The sequence below is a fragment of the Ambystoma mexicanum genome, chromosome 4q (assembly GCF_040938575.1).
Source record: "Ambystoma mexicanum isolate Mex_15411 chromosome 4q, UKY_AmexF1_1, whole genome shotgun sequence".
NCBI lineage: Eukaryota > Metazoa > Chordata > Amphibia > Caudata > Ambystomatidae > Ambystoma > Ambystoma mexicanum.
In genome coordinates this window covers 499,118,940-499,135,593 of record NC_090928.1, presented here as the reverse complement: position 1 = coordinate 499,135,593, position 16,654 = coordinate 499,118,940, and positions in this window count along the sequence as shown.

Below are 16,654 nucleotides of genomic sequence, written 5' to 3'. Positions count from 1 at the left end.
GACGCTCACTGTCTCTGTCTCCAGAGCCCTGGTCCTCTCTATGCTGTACTACTGCAACGGCCTCTTCCTAAATTTGCCTGCCTCTACACTCCGCCCTTCACAACTTATCCAAACAGGACTGCAAGACTTGTCCTTGGCCTCAAGCCCAGGTATCGTATCTCTCCAGCCCACTGACTCCCTTTTGCTTGCAGGATCAAGTTCAAGACCCACTGCATCGTCCACAAGGCTTTCTGGGGCTGGGGACGACACTACATGCAACTTTATCTTCCTAAGCATCTTCCCTCTCGAGCCCTCCACTCATTCACCTCCAACTCTCTGTGGGTCAGCCGTTTCTCCATGATGAGAGTGGGTGGTAGATCTTTTTCCTCAGCTGCGGCCTCTCTCTGGAACAGCCTCCCTGCCTCTCTCAAACTTGAGCAGGACTACTATGGTTCCGGAAGCAACTCAAGAGCTTCCTTTGTTTTCGCTTCTGCTTTCTCTCTCCCTCTCTCTTGCTGATCTCTCTGACTGCTGCGTGCACTGCTTACCTGGCCACCCACTGAGCTTACAGGTCCAGGCTCCTACATGACCAGTTGCCCTTGCACTGCCTACAGGCCATCCTACTACTTAAGGGACTGTATCTGCAACCCTACAGTCCCCTGACTCTCTACACTTATGAGCCACTCCTGGCAGCACTTATGAGTTACTTGCACTCTCCCTTCTCCCCTTGTCCCCTGGCAATTCTCCCCCTCACTCCCCCCTGCACTTGCGCAATCTGAATGACACAAGGCCTAGTAAGATCGTTTGTTGTGTCCTCTGTCTGTTCTCCCCTCCTTGTCTTGTCGCGCCAAGAAACACTTGAGTACAGGGGCATTATAAATGGCTTATCATATCATATCATAGAAACATGCCATTCATTAATGCAAGTATCTTTTAAATGTTCAGGCCAACAAGGTTGGTGACAACCGTTACCATTTTCAAAGCCTTGATAACTTTGCCCTCCCCCTGTACCCTCTGCATACTTTTTCCGTCTGTTAGGGCTCAACACTATAATTTCCGTTAGTGCCCACTTGGCTGATGATCCTGATCCGATCTTGATCTTGTAACCTGTGAAAGCGAGCATTTAGGTCGCTCCACAAGGGTTACAGGGTCTTTAATTAAAGAAAAACGAACTGTGGTGGAAATTCAGTCAACGCAATGCTCACCTTGTTTATTAGTCATAAGAACACTTCACAAACAATCTTTTAGTGCAGTCTAACCTTCTGCCATTCAGAGGGAACATACGCTCTGCTATTTTAATGGGTCTGATTAAAAGCATTTGCAGCGGAGGATAATTGTGAGTGGGCCTTCTCTTTGAATGTACTTGGAACTTGAGATTAACCTCGGAAAATGGCAGCGTTTCCACTTGTGCACTTAGGGAGTGTTTGCAGAAGGCTACTCCTTGTTTGCTCAGTGGGATAACGTGCACTGGTATTTCTTCCTCCTGAACTCCAAAGCGAGGGGAGGTAGTCCAATCAATGATTGCCAGAGCGGGAGTGGAGTGCAGGCCTTGAGGCACAGTCCCTGTGACATTGTCAGAGAGGCTGGCAGAAAGAAGTCTGTTCATTTGCACCGTACCACAGTGAGACAGGATTGAATATGCCCGTTTTATCTGGCACATTGCCCATTTGTGTTTTGGGGCACAGGGCTTGCTGGACATTGGCGAGGCGGTGACGCTAGTTTGACTCATGTCTGTGATGCGGGGGCTCCTCTTGGATTCTGTTGCCTCCACTGTTCCATGGGAGGATTATTTTTTGCGCCATCGAGTTTTGTGATCTGAGATCCATTAAGAGAATGTTAGGGAAAGATTTCAGGGTTGGGGACACTGGGATGGGTGGAAATGAGCCCACCCGCCGTGAATCCTTTCCAGTCGTCCAGTTCCTAAACTCTTCACGTTTGTATGTTTCATGCCAAGCTGAAACGTTCTTCAGGGCTGTGCTCTTTGACCCCTCAAATAGTGCAGCCCAGTCTGGCTTCCAAGTTCACCAAACCATATGGGAATGTTTTCCATCCAAATGTGTTTTCATAACATTTTCCAAACTATTTATTGTGTCCTATATCCGAGTGTTCATTTATCTTCACAGACCATCCAAGTGCCACACCACCCATGTTTCCATTGTATTTTATATTTCAGTTCTATTATCCTGCTGTCTAAATATGTTGGAATGGCTCAGGAAATAGCGTATCTGTCTGTTTTTCTACAGTAGTTTTCAAGCTATGTGAATCCCTCTTTTTCTGCACATGAATGGACGGGAAGCTCCGCCCCTTGAGTCAGGTGTATAGTAAAGATAACACAGGCTTCCATCCTCAGCTTCTGCAGCCAGGTCCTGACCACTTCCTGCTCCCTCTATGCTGGTAGTTGGGTCTAACAATGGAATTAGGATAGGATCTTGCCTCCAACAAGTTGCACTTTGATCCGTCTGAGTCACCGGCATCTTGTCAAAAGTAGGCAGCTAAAAAGAACTTGCACTGTGTAGGCTAGTACCAAGCCTAGTGTGGGCATACCAGTGCCAGCCTTTGTGGTATTCCCACGCACATGAAAATATACCGGCTGTCTCACAAACTGCACTCGCTCATGTGCCATAGCTTTAATGTTTCTCCAAAGTGCCGTCTGGTCAGACATCTTTTCCATGGGAACATGCCCCGGACGACTAAAGCAAGGCTCTTTATTTTCTCTAATCTTGCTTTGTTTTTTATCCCACAACGTTTGGGGGTTTATTGAGTTCAATATCCAGGAATAGGGCCTAGTATTTTTAGTTCTTCTGATTCAGAAATTGGCTCTCTTGGCTGAAGTAATTATTAAAAGCTGTACACCTTTTTAACCAATCTGGTACTAGTGAGGGGACAGAGTTGACTTTTGAATGTCTCTGGGGTAAGCCCTGTGGAGAAAGGGCTGGACTTCACTGCCTGTTAGGCTGTTTGGCGAGTGCTGGCAGGGATGGCGGACATTTGCACGCAAGCACTCAGAATGCGAGCCCAAAGAAAACGTGAGAGAACAGGTGGGTGTGATGTAGCCCCAAACAAATCTTCCACTACTACAAAGAAAACTAGTCGTTTTTTTACATGTGTTTCAACATGCGATGATGTCAATATTGCTATTAACGAGGAAATCATCAGCTATACAAATATCTCAGACGATGATCACGTGTTTGAGAGTGAGGGTAACCTGCAATGCGTCCATCAGGGTTTGGGGACTGACAGTAGCAGTCACCCCAAAAACCCCAAACACAACATCGCAACAGTGTCCACATGTGTCTCAACATGCTCAACACAACAACCTAAAGTGGGCTCTAGTGTGAGCCACATGCAAGACGGATCTCTCAAGGTACACTTACCCGTGGCGAATGCGCAGGCTACGGTCTTCGTGGCCCCCGGTGATGCCGCGGAGGGAGATCCGTGCACGGTGGGTGGGGCTTGTCTTGCTGGTCTCGCCGATCGCGTGGATGAGTCTGCGTGTAACCCTGATGCCAGCTGGCGTGATGGTGTCGGCGGAGGAGAGGCCGCGTCATTGTCCCGGCCCGGTGACGGCATGGAGCTTGGGGGTGGACCTGTGCAGTGGGTGGCTGTCGAGGCCCGCGACGGCGCTCATGCTATGGTGCAGCATTCTGGGTCCACCCCGGCTTCTCCGATCGTGACATTGGAGGTCGGGGGTTTGTGCATGAGACAGTGTCCAGTTCCTGTAGGCGTGCCAGGAGACCTCCCAAAATCAGGTGAGAGTATGTTTACAGTAAATGAGGGGCTGAGCAACGTGCGGATGGTGTGCGAGGCTCATGATGATGAGGTTTTCACGGCCACGCACGGGAAACTAAAAGTCCTCACCATTCCAGTCCTGGAGGTGGGTGGAGGCTCAGGGAATGGGCAAGCCCCTCATGAATACGAGAGACGTCACGACTCGATGGACGTAGCAAATAACATCCTAGCCAATCTTATTTTAATGAACAAGGCTCATAGCACTGTAGGGAGGACTTGTCCGACCAGGGTGTCCAATTGCAAAAGTCTACTCATAAACGGCATAATGAGCAGCTTATTGGCTCAAATAAAGACAGATGGTCTAACGTTTCATATAAACGGAGGAAATCGCCGGTGAGCGACACAAAGGAGAGCAGAAGCCCAACTTCTTTGAATGACATGTCTTTTAACCAGATACATTCTCAAAAAAGAGCAACTAACCACAAACAGGCGCAGTTGAACTCAACACATCTGAGCACCTGATCTGTACTGCACCCCAGCTCTATTACATCAGGGTCATGTGATCTTTCTGACTCTTCATTTATTGAGCGCCCCTTCCCCAAAATAAGGAGGCGAAGAGTCCGTAGGTCTATCAAACCAATGAAGTGGGCCTCTGATGCTAACTCGCTGGAGTCCAAGAATCTGGGGTTATCCTCTGAGTTGCACTCTGCCTTAATCTCATCAATAGCAATTTCTCTGGCTCCCTACATGAAACTCTATGAAAATCTGAATGATTCTTTGAAAGATCTTACAACATTGACCGCTTTACTGAATTCAAAAGTGACTCATGTGGAACAAATATGTGGCCAGTCCTTAGGAAAGGTGCTTGAGGTATTGAAAATTCTGGACACTTCACTGCAATCATCACGTGAGCAAAAGAGAAACGATGCAACCGATAAAAAATTGCTTGCAGATGTTGCGTGTGAAGCGTTGGCCATATTTCAAAACACTAACATCTTAAGACGATCTACAAAGCAACCCATGGTTGGGTCCTTAGAACCAACGCCAAAAATGGCGACAGTTCCACTAGGTGGTGACCCTGGTGGAACAGCAAATGTGGCCTATATTCCTGAAGAGGTGCAACGTATACCACAGGATAATATTATTGATCTCTCGAGCGCCAAAAGTTCAGATATAGTGACCCACACTGATCCAGCCAGGTCGGGTACAAGATCCAATTTACAGGTGGAAATTGATAGCTCTGCTAAGGAGTGTGATCAAATAGCCGATATCTCCTTTAATACAGCCTTTGAACAAGCAAGAGCTTGTAAACAACGACTAGCCATCGAGGAGCAAATTCCTACTACATCAGCGTTGGAAACTCCCGTACATAAGGAGAACAAGGGGCCAATGAGCACCCACAGAGAAGAAAAACATAAAATATTCTCCATCTTTGGTGGAACGCCAAATAGCTCAAAACTGGCAGAACCAAAACTCAAAGTTGCAAATTCTACAAAAAAAACTAAAAACATGCCGGCTAAGAGAGGTCGCACAAACACAGGAGCGAGAAAATTCTTAAGGAACATTAAAATTGTTCAAATTGTGACAGGAAACTGTAAGAAAGCTGAATCAACGACAACCAAAGCGGTACAACCTATAAAAGCCATCAACCAGCAATCACGGGATGAGAATGAAGAGGCGCTAAAGAGCATTCCAGAAGAGCGTCTATACATGTCAACTTATGATGAGACAGAGGTACTGGAGGTGGGTCCATCTGGCACACAGAGGCCGCTAAACGAATGTGTAGACACTTCAGACCTTCAACGCTCTGTCTTTGTGACCTCTCCCACCATATTTCAAAACACTAACATCTTAAGACGATCTACAAAGCAACCCATGGTTGGGTCCTTAGAACCAACGCCAAAAATGGCGACAGTTCCACTAGGTGGTGACCCTGGTGGAACAGCAAATGTGGCCTATATTCCTGAAGAGGTGCAACGTATACCACAGGATAATATTATTGATCTCTCGAGCGCCAAAAGTTCAGATATAGTGACCCACACTGATCCAGCCAGGTCGGGTACAAGATCCAATTTACAGGTGGAAATTGATAGCTCTGCTAAGGAGTGTGATCAAATAGCCGATATCTCCTTTAATACAGCCTTTGAACAAGCAAGAGCTTGTAAACAACGACTAGCCATCGAGGAGCAAATTCCTACTACATCAGCGTTGGAAACTCCCGTACATAAGGAGAACAAGGGGCCAATGAGCACCCACAGAGAAGAAAAACATAAAATATTCTCCATCTTTGGTGGAACGCCAAATAGCTCAAAACTGGCGGAACCAAAACTCAAAGTTGCAAATTCTACAAAAAAAACTAAAACATGCCGGCTAAGAGAGGTCGCACAAACACAGGAGCGAGAAAATTCTTAAGGAACATTAAAATTGTTCAAATTGTGACAGAAAACTGTAAGAAAGCTGAATCAACGACAACCAAAGCGGTACAACCTATAAAAGCCATCAACCAGCAATCACGGGATGAGAATGAAGAGGCGCTAAAGAGCATTCCAGAAGAGCGTCTGTACATGTCAACTTATGATGAGACAGAGGTACTGGAGGTGGGTCCATCTGGCACACAGAGGCCGCTAAACGAATGTGTAGACACTTCAGACCTTCAACGCTCTGTCTTTGTGACCTCTCCCACCGTAAGTACACAAAGACCTCAAAGTATTAACATGGGAACTAAAGCTCCTCTCTGCGCAGCTCAACCGAATCTGCTAATGGCAGCTCAGGAGCTCAAGGCGATGGAGACTCCAGCATGGCTGCACAAGAGTCCAAGAAAGGCCGATCGAGCAACCTCTCCATTAATTGCTCGAGACAAGATCTTTAGAATTTGTCGGCTTGTCAACGAACATGAAAATTCGACAATAGATCTAACTCTCCCGACAAGTCCACCATTTGTGACTATGCATGAAAAAAGACTGAAACTGTGCGCTAAACAAGAAGGCTCAAATGTTACTGCTTTGAACGAATCCAGCCTGGACACACTGGGAAAAGTCGACTTGGAAGTCGGCTATGCCCCCGGATTCAAAGAGCGAGCTGGAGAGACCTTAAAATTCGATGAGATCGATAAACCATCACATGTAAAAGCCTGTTCTAGCGAGATTGGTCGAGAAAGGAACAAAGAACAAATGATAAAAGCTAAAGGAGCAACGCCGGTCTTTAAATTATTGATTGAGAGGCTGGATTCTGTGGATAAGCTGATTTTAAACCGTGCTAACATCATTCACTTATTTGACTTGATCCCAAGTCTACGTGCTATTAAGTCAAGTGATGTTAAGATAGTTGAATTTCCAAACGAAAATCGGAACGATAAGGTAATTCTCCGTGTGACCTCGTCGTTAATAGCCAAATCTATCATGGAAGCGAATGTTGCTCTGTTCTCACTGGGGTTCGAAGTTTACGAGCTGGCAGCACAGAGGGCGATTCACCCAGAAAGTTTTGAAAGAAGTAATGGCGACATCTCAAAATGCTTACAACAAACCACTATACTATGACGACATAACAAGGCAGCAGAGATATGTTTGAAGAACAACAAGGCTGGAGGAAAAGCCAATAGCCTCGATACCAGAACAAAGGGTGTTGAGATAAAACAGGCTGAAAAAGAGGATCCTAGTTTTAGAAATGCGAGCACTCTAGGGGCATCAAAATCAAGCATAAGAATCACGATAAGTGGAGGTCAAAACTGAAGACAAATACCAGCCAACGATATCAAGGGCCTGAGTCCCAAGATCACCGACTGCGAGTGGGGTTGGGTAGCAACAAAGAACAACACAAAAATCCAACAATAATGGCAGGAAGTTCCGGGCTCAGGTGAGTGCTTAATGGCCTCGTGGAACACCCGAGGTTTCATGCACCTTTTCAACACAAATTGGTTAGAGGGATTATCCATTGTGTGTCTGCAAGAGACATGGTTAAGCGAGAGTCCCCTTGCAAGTGATCATGAAGTGGCACTTAATCCAGCTATGAAGTTAGAAAAAGGACGCTTGATGGCGGGGTTATTAACTTTAGTTAAGAAGACCTCGGGCTATAGGATTAGTGAGTCGATCAACCACTCCCCCTTCATACAGGAAATCACGATCACAAACGATAGGGCTTGCTCCAAGGATCCAGACGAGATGATTCTTCTAAACGTGTACTGGAACCATTCGAGGGCAGTGGCACAAGAATTTGTAGATCAAATCACCGAGATTCTTGATTCCCTGTTTGTCCTTAAGGAGCACGCAAATATTTTGATTTGTGGGGACCTGAACATCGACCTTTTCAACGCTACTACCAAAAAAATAAAGGCATTGAGCAATAGCTGGTTGGAGGAAATGAAAACCAGAGAAATGCAAATGCTAAACGGAAACACGATTGGAGACTTGAAACCGACAGCAACATGGAATCGAGCCGAGACTAAATCCATAATCGACTACATATTTGTATCAAGAAATCTACATGCTCGAAAAAAGTCCTTCAAAGTTAAGAGCCAAACGAACAGTGATCACAACATGCTTCTAACAAGCCTCATTATGAAACCAAAAATTGACCTTTCGTAGTGGAAACATAAGATCCGAGTCACATCTAATAGGGTTAGACTTCGGCTGGAGTCGCATGAGGTGGCTAAATTGGCAACAGCCTATTGTCAGCATAGCACCGAAACAGACTATGCACACGTACTGCTCGACTTCAAAAGCAAACATGTTGGGCTTAAACATTCAAATATGGTGCGCAACCATTGGTTTGACCAGGAGATACAGATCCATAAAAGACAGATGAGACAAGTGATCCGACATGCCAGATTGGGAGACCAATGTTCCCGAAAAGAGGCTATTAGAATGGCAAAACAGAAGTATAAGAACTGGTTAAAGGCCCACAAACATATGACCATCCAAAATGACGCGGAATCAATGTTGATGGCACTGAAGAATAAAAATTCAGGAGATTTTTGGAGGATCATCAACACCATGCAGGCTCCACAAAAGGCCTTGCAGGGGGAGGCCACCAGGGGGCGCAGGCAGGATGGTCGCCTGAGCTCCGAGCTCCGTACCCAGCCCCGGGTGAACGACGGTGCTAGCACGGAACGAGGGTCCCACGAGCTGCGAGACCCCCACCATACACTGCGGGAACCAGTGGCCCCCCGCTGCATCCAACTCCGGGGCCGATCCGACACCCCTGGGCCGAGTTCTACGGGCCTGGAAGTTGCCGCAGCCCCTCCCCCGCGGCTCGGCGCGGCGCACTGAAGAAGGCCGCAGCTCCCGTGCACACGCGGCCACTGTGGGAGTAAGGAAGCCGAGGGTGAGAAGGAGGCCATACACCTGCAGCACATCGGGGCTTCCCGCCCCGGCCCTCGATACTGGGCACGGATCGGGCAGAGTGCGAATGACGCGGGCCAACGCAGAAGAGGCCTGAATCAGAGAGGGCCAATGACCCACGGAACGGCAAAGTCGCTGGGGGGCCGACGGGGGAGTGCACTCCCGACCCCCCCTTTCCCCCATCATGACGGGCCGTGACCCGGAGTGATCCCAGAACCCCGAGCCAGGTGAAAAGAGACGCGGGTGAGGCCAGAATCAGAGAGGGCCACCGGCCCACAGAGCAGCAACATCGCCGGGGGGCCGACGCGGGAGCGCGCCCCCCAACCTCCCCTCCTCCGATCCGACCGGGCTGCTACCGGGGGTGATCCCGGGACCACATTGAGCGGACCTACAGGCCACCAGGAGGCCATCACCGCACAGCGAGTCCCCCTCAACCCGGGGGGCCTGGGTGCCCGGGGGCCGATGCGGGAGCGCGCCCCCCAATACGCACCCCTCCCCCACAGTCACTAGAGGGGGGGCATCCAGGGGCGCCTCTGATCCAGAGCCCCCGAACCGCAAAATCCGGGAATCACCACCACAGGGGTAACTAACAGATTCAGACAAGCCGGACATGTACAGGGACGACCACGGAAAACGCGCTACCCGGCACCCCGCCGTTAGCAGGTGGCCAAAACAAACCTCCCATGAGCTGGAAAGAAAACCTGTCAAAATACCAATTTTTGGCCAGCGAGAACATCATGGCGACCGGGGGCCCCTCCACCCCGCCCCCAGACCTTGGCGCTATCCAGAACAATATCCAAACGATTCTGGAGGAGATCCACGGGATAAGGACGGACATAGGTGCCAAATTGGCAGACCTCACGACTAAAGTCACCACCTTGGAAGATCGAATGGAGGGAGTCGAAAACAATCAGCTCTCCACAGCCCTCCTTGAGACCCAAATGGAGATCAGATTCCAGGACATGGAAAGACGCGAAGAAGAACTCTGACTCAAGGTGGACGATATGGAAAACAGGGAGAGAAGAAACAACCTGCGTATTTTTGGTTTAGTGGAGGCCGAGGGAGAAACCATACAAGGCCTTGAGGGCAAAGTACATGACATTGCAAGGATTGTCTTGGGAGCAGACGCCGAAGGTGCGATTAAGTTTGACAGGGTCCATCGGGCAGGAGGAGGGGGCAGAGGCCCGCGCTCGGTCCTGGCCCGGCTGCACTATTACAAGGACAAAGCTAAAATTCTGGAGAAAGCGAGGAACCTTGGCAATATTCAATACGGTGACTCCAGGGTGTCCATCTTTCAGGACCTATCAGCTCTCACCCTGTCTATGAGAAGGAAATGTGGAAATCTCACAAGATGGCTTCAGGGAAAGGGGGTCCGATACCGCTGGGGCCACCCCTTCTATTTGGAATTTGAGTGGCTGGGGGAGAAACATCGCTTGGTGTCTGAGGAAGACATTCAAAGGGCCACGGACGACCTGGTTGGCGACCAGACGGGCCACTCAAATGGCCAAGAAGGAAGAGCCCGGGACCCCCTGAGGGGCCCCAACAGACTCGGACAGCTTAGCGGCAAATCTAAAGTCAAGGGGGCTCGGAAATTTCGGAAAACCAGGCACCCGTCAATGACCTCCGAGGACCACCCGAAGCCATAACAGCATCGCCCTTCCGGAGGTCGAGGAAATCCTACAATGAGCATCAGTTCCAGGATCTGGCAGTAAGGGGTCCTGGGACCCAGAGGGGCCACGCCTGGGCGTCGCGTCAGCGCGGCATGCGGCCTGCTGCTCTGGAGTTTGGTGTTTACAAGCTGAAACGGGGGTTCACGGTTCCAGAATTCCACCTCAGTCATTTGGACCGAGGATTTAGGGGGTTTGACCTACATTGATTTTAAGATTTGAGATTCCCTAATACAAAAATCCCGGGGCTGGGGTTGGAGTCCTTGGTGGTTCGTTGACCAACCCCGACACTTGTTGGGGGACGTGGACGAACGCCTTACATTACAAGGGAAGGGGGGTGGGGGGAGGGGGAAAAGGGGGAGGCCTGGGCTTGGGGGGGTGGAATTACCAGCGAAAGAGATAGGGAGGAAGGGTGGGGAAACCAGTTCAAATCACAGATACTTGCTTGGCTGCGGACTCTGAAACGCAGATGCTACGAGGGGTTCAAGGTGCACAACCTAAAAGACGATAATGATTGAAGGAAGGATAGGCACGCTGAACGTCAAGGGTCTTAACTCCCAAAATAAGAGGTCCCTTATGAGCGATATGTTCCGAAAACAACATCTAACAGTCCTCTTCCTACAAGAAATGCATTACAAACGGGGAAGGGAATCCAGAATTAAGGGGAAGGATATTGGTTCCAACTACTGGGCCTCTCATGCGAACTCCAAGAAAGAGGGGGTAGGTATTCTCCTGGGAAGAGCGTTCCACCTCACGGGGGTAGAAACCAAGAGAGGTTTTGGGGGCCGATTCTTAGGCATCAAGGGGTTCTGCGAGGGACAACGCATCACCCTGGCCACCTTATACGCGCCCAATTCGGGTCAAGTGCAGTTCCTCACTCGGATCTTTAGTGTCATGGATGAATGGGCAGAAGGGGCCATGATACTAGGTGGGGATTTCAACCTGATCCCCCGTCTGGACTGGTGGTCTGCCAAGGGAGGGGTGCCCAAGGGGATCTCCAAGGATAATCTGGCCCTGCAGGCCCTCCTGAGGGACCATTACTGGGTGGACGTCTGGTGCAAGGCATACCCGGGTCCTGGAGGTTACACCTTTTTCTCTCCCCCACATTGTACCTACACTAGAATTGATCTCATGCTAATCTCCGAAGAGGGGGACGTGGTGGTTCAACGGCCGAGGGTGGAGGCCATAACGTGGTCGGACCACGAATTGCTTGTGGCTGCCTGGTCACTGCCTGTCGCCCCAAGATCCACCCGTTGGCGGTGCAACGACACGCTTCTTAGGGATCCCGCGTTTCGGGACTTTATGAAACAAGAAATGTCGGCTTACTTTGAGACGAATGACAATGGTGAGACCAACATGTCCACAGTATGGGAAGCCGGAAAAGCCACTTTTAGGGGTCTCCTCATAGCAGAGGGCTCAAGGCGTAAACGGGAAAGGGGCCTGATTGAGGGCAAGCTCCGGGCAGAGTTGGGGGACTTGCGGGCCAGATAGACAGAGACGCACTTCTGGCAGAGATGCAGGGCAAAAGACAAGAGCTACACACGGTTCTTATAGGGGAGGTTATTAATAAAATGCGGTACACTAGGCAAAGATACTATGAACGGGGAGACAGGGTGGGAACTCTTTTGGCACAAAGGTCCCTGGGCTGCAGGGTGGAAAGGGGGGTTGCCCAGCTTAGCGATGGGGAAGGTAGGACTCACAGGGGCCGGGAGGGAATAGCGGACTGCTTTGCTGACTATTACAGCAAACTTTATTCGAGGCAAGCAGACGAATCACTGGAGGATATCTCAGCCTACTTGGCGGAGCACCCCCTTCCCAAGCTATCCGACGAAGACCTAGGGGCCCTTGAGGGTGAGATTTCAGAGGAAGAGGTGGAGAGCGCCATTAAGAGACTGAAGGCAGGAAATGCACCGGGGGGGACGGCTACACGGCTGATTTCTATAAACAGACCCAATCGATCTTGGTGAAGCCCTTGGCCAAACTGTTCAATCAGATTAGGAGCCGAAACTCAATTCCACCAACGTTTCTGCAAGCCCTCATCACCGTCATACCCAAGTCCGGTAAAGACCAGACAGAATGTGGGACCTATAGACCCATCTCACTCCTTAACTTAGATGCCAAGATTTTTACCAGAATCTTGGCCTCCAGACTTGAGAACTGCCTTCCACGCCTGATACACCCTGACCAAGCGGGATTCGTCCTCAACAGGCAGGGCTCTGACAACATACGGAAGACACTCCATATGCTTGCCACAGTGGGGGTCCGGGACGAGGGGGCTCTTTTACTGGCTCTCGATGCGGAGAAAGCCTTCGACAGGGTCAGCTGGGCTTTCATGGGGGAGGTTTTCGCATCTCTGGGGATGGGTCCTAGGTGGCTGGGGTGAATGGCCGCGCTTTACTCTTCCCCCTCGGCTAGAGTGGTGGCAAACGGGACAGAATCGAGAGAGTTCCCCCTCCAACGTGGTACAAGGCAGGGATGTCCCCTGTCCCCGCTAATTTATGCACTAGTAATGGAACCATGGGCAATCTCAGTCCGCAATGACGAGGCCATTAGGGGAGTACAGATGGGAGACATGCAATGCAAAATCTGCCTCTTCGCGGACGACGCCCTACTCTACGTCACCAGACTGTCCCAAACAGCCCCCCGGTTATTAAAGGGCCTCTCGCGCTATGGGGAACTATCGGGTTATAAAGTCAGATCCGGAGATGGCCTTTGTGAAAGGGCTCCCCTTTAGACAGACTAAAGAGGGATTCCGGTACTTGGGAGTGCAGATTACCCGTGACCTTGAGGAACTGTACACAGCTAACTTCCCCCCCCTCTGGTCCGCAATCAGAAGAGATGTGGAAAGGTGGGCGGGATCGGGACTCTCCTGGATGGCGCGCCTTAACCTCATAAAAATGGTTCTCCTCCCAAAGTTTTTATTTCTCTTCCAAATGCTCCCGGTGATAATCCCCAAGACTTTCTTTATAGAAACGAAGCGAGTCCTGCTCAACTTCCTCTGGTCAGGCAAAAAGCATAGGATTTCCTACGAAGTGTTGACTATGGCTAAGGAAGATGGGGGAGTGGGGTATCCTGACCTGGAAACGTATCACAGAGCTTCTCAGCTGAGGGTTTTGGTTGATCACTTCTCCCCAGATACGAAAAAACAATGGGTTGCCATGGATAACAGGCCCCTTGCCCCGGTCACAATAGAGGAATGGCTTTGGGTCCCAAGGAAAAAGATCCCCAGAAGCGTCCTGAATCATCCAATCTTGAAGGTGCTGTGGTCCCTGTGGGGAGAAGGAGGTTACTATCGGTGGCTCACGACGTGGCCGTCCCCGTTGAGCTGCATCTGGGCCCCTCCCTTCCGGACAAAATAGCAGAACCAGTGGGGTATCAGTCGTGGTTTGAGGCAGGCCTTAGTAGGACCGGCCATCTGTGGGTGAAGGGTTCTTTCCTGCCCTTAAGTGATCTCGAGGAGGCTCTGGGAATTGGCACCCTGTCCCCTTTTCGCTACCTCCAGCTTAAGGGTGTCCTCACCGAGCCATCCTGGGGCGACACCCTCAGGAGGGATCTCACGGAGTTCGAAAAACTTCTCTTGTCTGCAAGGGGTTCCAAGGGGATAATATCTCACCTTTACAAACTCTTCCTGTTCTCTGTCCCCAGGGATCCTTCACCGGTACGCACACAGTGGGGTAGGGACCTAGGAGAGGAGATTGATGATGAAAGATGGGCGGAGATGTGCAGGCGGGCCAACCGATCCACGGCCTCCCTCCAATATCGCCATCAAGCCCTCAAGATACTACACCGATGGCACTACCCCCCACAGAGGATTGCTAGGATAAAACCAGGACATGACCCACACTGCTGGAAATGTAGGACTGAGAGGGGCGACTATATCCACATGTGGTGGGGATGCCCAGTGGTCCAAAACTATTGGGAAAAGGTACTCACCTGGATCAAAGGGGTGGACGGGGTTGAGCGGTCTCCCTGCCCTTAGCTCCTCCTCTTTGGAATCGACATTGGGGAGGGTCAGGAGGGCACTCAAGACCATATGCTCCAAATCATGTTGGTGGCAGCTAGATGCTGCCTTGCACAAAAATGGAAACACCCGGAAATGCCGGGGGAAAAAACGTGGGTGACCAAGGTGCGGGCCATATATGACATGGAGTTTCTCACACACCTACTCGATGAGTCCAAGTCCAACATCGAGGAAATCTGGCTCCCCTTTTTTGACAAATATGGCCGACCAACTTAACGCCCCGCGCCTGGGCCCGGGGTCTTCCCCCAGGGGCGCTGGACCATTGCACACCGACCTGATTGTGAACTTCTCCCAGTTGGACCCATGATCTCGGCGCGCCAAGTGCACTGTGTAACGACACTACTGTCTCAGGAAATTCCGTCAAACAAGCAACAAGCAACTAACGAGAACTTGAACTGTAGGGGTGTGGGGGGAGGAACAGGGGGAGGGGGAGGCGGGGTGTTACGATTGGTTGTTTGTTAACTCATGCTTACACATGCTATGTAATGTCGTACTACATGTACAAAACGTAATAAAAATTGATTTTCAAAAAAAGGCCTTGCAAGCGTGTTTGGTGTTGGAGAAGGACTGGATCGCCCACTTTGAAGAGCTATATAAGGGCCAGGATGGTGACGCTCCGATGTTTCCACCTCAATCAATCGATTATTGTAAGGAGGACATCATATCGATAATTGTAAAATCAAACAGCTCGAGAGCACCTGGCCTGGATGGGTTAACCAATTATACTATCAAACAACATCCCGAGATATGGGCAGAGCTGTGTGTAACCCTATTTAAAAGAATAAACAACACGGGAATATCCCCTGAATCATGGAAATCAGCGGTAATTGTACCAATATTTAAAAAAGGAGACCGATCGAACCCAGGTAATTATCGACCAGTGGCTCTTTTGGATGTGCTGGGCAAGATTTACACTACTTCTTGCAACAAAAATTGGTAGCATGGGCGGTTGAAACAGGGCACGTAGATGCCCGCCAGGCTGGATTTGTAAAACAGGTGGGCTGTTCTCTAAATCTACTACTGCTCAACCTGTTAAAAATGGAGGCCTTGAGATCAAATATTGTCATCTACTTGGCCTTTGTTGACTTTTCTAGTGCATTTGACACCGTTGACCACGATTTGCTATGGTCAAAATTGCGTCGGTGGGGTTGTCCAGAAGATCTAGTAGCGGCAATACAGGAGCTCCACACGGACACCTCAATCAAAATTCGACTCGACCAAAGAGGGTCTTTGTCAACCACAATCAAGACGCACAAGGGAGTCAAGCAACGGTGCCCGCTTGCCGCTGCAATATTTAGTCTGTACATATCAGAAGTGGGATACTCATTAGATGTAGTGACCTCTTATCCACCAAAAGTAAATAATGCGCACGTAAGCTGGCTTCTATATGCCGACGATCTCGTGATCATGGATCTAACACCGTTCGGCTTGCAACGTAAATTAGACGCAATCCAAGTCTAAGTTGGTGAGAATCGCTTGTTGATCAATGCAAAGAAAAGCGAAGTCCTGATATTCAAAAACCTAAAAGTGGCAACATCAATGAAAGTAAAAAATCTTAAATGGTACATGAGTGGGATTCCAATGACGATATCACATAAAGTCAAATATTTGGGAATGGTGTTAAGTTCCTGCATTAATGATGCCCAGTGGGTGGCAGACACGAAAAGGAAATGCACCCAGTTAGCAAATCAAGCTCTGCTAATGAAAAAGAAATATGGGAAATTCTCTTTGGAACCGGTGCGGATGTTCTATCAGCAAAAAGTCATGCCGGCACTGATCTATGGAGCGGAAAATGCTCTGGGATGCTCCCATGAATTGTGGTCCTCTCTGGAGAACCAATTCTGGTCAAAGGTGTTGGGTCTCCCCAGAGGGACTTTGTCCTCGTGTATCAGATACGAGTTATCCCTGATTTCACCGCATGC